The sequence below is a fragment of the Stegastes partitus genome, unplaced genomic scaffold, assembly GCF_000690725.1.
Source record: "Stegastes partitus isolate 25-593 unplaced genomic scaffold, Stegastes_partitus-1.0.2 Scaffold1271, whole genome shotgun sequence".
NCBI lineage: Eukaryota > Metazoa > Chordata > Actinopteri > Pomacentridae > Stegastes > Stegastes partitus.
In genome coordinates, this window is record NW_007579002.1 from 48,707 (window position 1) to 51,761 (window position 3,055).

The following is a 3,055-nucleotide window of genomic DNA, read 5'->3' on the forward strand; positions in this document are numbered from 1 at the left end:
GGACCACCCTCCTCACAGACCACCAGGAGGAACCATCAGGACCACCCTCCTCACAGACCACCAGGAGGAACCATCAGGACCACCCTCCTCACAGATCACCAGAAGGAACCATTAGGACCACCCCCGAAATGCATAAGAAGAAACCAGAATCCAGAAGTGATAGAACTCACGTGTGTTCCTACAGTTCAGAGGGAAACGTGATTTATTGAGATGAAGTTTAGTCACCAGGGTGAGAACATGATGTTCTGTGTTTAGTCATTCTGGAGATATTTATACTGCTCAAACCCAGAAGATCAACAGAGATGTTTTGGTTTTGTTCTGCTGTAGGAGCTAATTTAAGTTTGTTGGTTGAAACCTGTAACTGAAGGACAGTAAGAACATGGATCAGAACATGGAGTCATCAGCATAGAGACGCATGTTACCACCACAACCAGGGGACACATCATCCATGTACAGAGGAGCAGAACTGGGTTAGAACCACCCAGACTCTGGATTCCTGCTGTTTGTCTGTGAGGTGAGACTGAAACCATTTAACATCTTGTTCATGAAGCTCGCATCACTGCTGTCCAGCGGTAACAAACCACGAGCTCATCAGCTCAAGTGTGGAGGACTGAGTGCAGACACAGCACGCTGCTCCTCAGTCTGAGTTCTAGAAACCAGCGACCCAACAAAGGTTCTGCAGAGGCGAAGTGACTGTCGATTAGACCTCTGAGCTGTGCGTGTGCAGACAAGGGGATTGTTGCCAGTTCGACAACGTACAGGAGTCATAAAGCCGTGAAGCTCCTTTGTCGTAAATGAGTCATTCAACAAAACTTTATTATACAAAACATAAACAAAAAATCCAAAATCACTCAGAATTTTTCCACAATAACTTGGAATTTGTCCAAATAAACATAAAATTCACTCATTTGAACCGAAAATTTGATCAAAAATGAAAATCTTTAAGGATTTTAACTCGATTCTAGTCCCCCTGGAATCAACTCCTAGTCCTCCAGACCTGTACAAAACGACTCGAGACGCGTCAGGATGAGTATCATGAAAACAACGTGTCGGTTCAGCTCCACGTGGCGTCCTGAGCTTCACCAGATAAACAGGAAGCTGCTGCTTCTGGTGTGTCGCAGCACATGAACACAGCAACACACACACACACACACACACACACACATCTGAAGCAGCAGCAGGTACGCTTTGTGTTGTTCTGCTCACATGTGTGGCAGTTGTGCGTCACCAGGTCAGCTGATCACATGACCTGACATGACATCATTGCCTCTCATGCAAATCTGCTGCAGTGAAAGCAGTAGCTCATTTGCATACACTTTACCTGACAGAACACCTGAGGTCACATGACCTATGCCAACACACACTGGGTTTATGTAACTCTGTGTGTGTGTGTGTGTGTGTATGTGTGTGTTACAAGCAGGTAAGGGTTGTGATCAGTGATCAATAACACTGATCAGTTCAGCTCAGATCGGATTAAACCGTAACAACAGGGGGCGCCCGGACAGCTCACCAGGTAGGGCAGGTGACCCATGTACAGGAGCTCTGGTCCCCGACGCAGCGGCCGCGGCTCGATTCCAGCCAGCGGCTCATTGGCTGCGTGTCCCGTCCCCGCTCGCCTCCCCACGTTTCTCTGTCCGATCCATTAACGGCAGAAAAGCCCAAAAAATATCTTTTAAAAAAACCGTAAAAACAGGAACTTGAAGGTAAAATAATGTTAATGAAGATTCTGAGATTGAAAGCTGCAGATCAACAAACTGTGTGTGTGTGTGTTCATTCATGATGCAGCCAATCAGAGGAGAGCAGGAAGTGTTGGTCTCCTTACTATGTGGGACACCCTCCCAAAGCGTCCAATCCCAGAGCAGCAGGATGAGGACACTCTGTCTGTGTCTCACTGAGGTCTGAGGCTGAAGCAGAACATCTGAGCAGCGATGAAAGACCGATCACACACGGCACATGTTGGCATGAGCCTGCTGGAGACGTGTTGAGTAGTTCTGTGTCATGTCATGACTTCTCACTGCAGGAACAGAACCACAGAACCAGACCCACCAGCCAGTGGAACACGTCCTCACATATAGTTCATATTAATGCGATCTGATGAACAGATTCTCTGCTGAGTGTTGTACGAGGACTGAAGTCTACAGTCACAGCTGGACTGAGCAGAACATGAAGGTTTATCCCAGAGCTGAGCTGTGGTGTGATGAAGTGACTCATAACTGCTGCAGGCCGCAGTCTGAAAGTCGTTCTCTTCAATTTGTGGCAGCGTCTTTAAACTCCAGAACTCGGTTCTTGATTCAGACCATCGGCTAAAGTCTCTGTTTCTGTGGTTCGACTTGTCAAACCTGCTCAATCAGTTACCAAAGTTCAACCAAAATCACGTTCATTGTTGTGTCCCAGTATTTCATGTTGAAGTGTTCTGACGCCTCGTTCTGCGTTCCTGTGACCTGCAGCTACACGTGCTTCACAAAATGTTCTGAGCTTGAAGACGAGGCTTCACGAGCAGCTCAGAGATGCTCAGAGTGAGACAGACCAACCACACGGACAGACGTGGCTGCCGCTCACAGACCAGCGCTGCTACAAGCTGATGCTAATGCTAATGCTAGCAGGTGCTCTGCTGTGTTTCTGCTGAAGACGCTGCTGTTCAGCTGCTGCACCGTCACTGTCTCAGGGTTTGTGGAAGAAAAGGAGGAGAAACGGGAAGAACAGGAGGACGCTGAGAACAGGCTGTTCTGCAGGTTTGGACTGAAAGACGTGTTGGATTCACAGCCACGCTCTGCTTCCTGACGCTCTGCTGCCGCCACGCCTGCACCTGTGTCAGGTTTCTATTCACAGCTGCACAGGTAAGCCGAGGCTCCGCCCTCCACTGTGTCACCACGGTGACATTAGCCTCAGGGTGACTCTGGGTGTGTCGGCAGAAAAACGCTGCCTGTCGAGGAACTTTGATCTGCAGAGTCACACAGAGGCAGGCAAAGGTCGCTGATACCAGGCAGAGGCTGCAACGCCTCAACGTCTGCATCACCTGTGACGTCTGCATCACCTGTGACGTCTGCATCACCTG

The 3,055-nt window shown here is 48.9% G+C and overlaps 1 protein-coding gene across 1 annotated transcript in view; it reads right to left on the minus strand.

Moving 5' to 3' along the window:
• The window catches only part of myo5b (myosin VB), a 45,025-nt gene that overhangs the window by 37,571 nt on the left and 4,399 nt on the right, over nucleotides 1-3,055 (minus strand). The gene's annotated exons all lie outside the window — the stretch shown is intronic.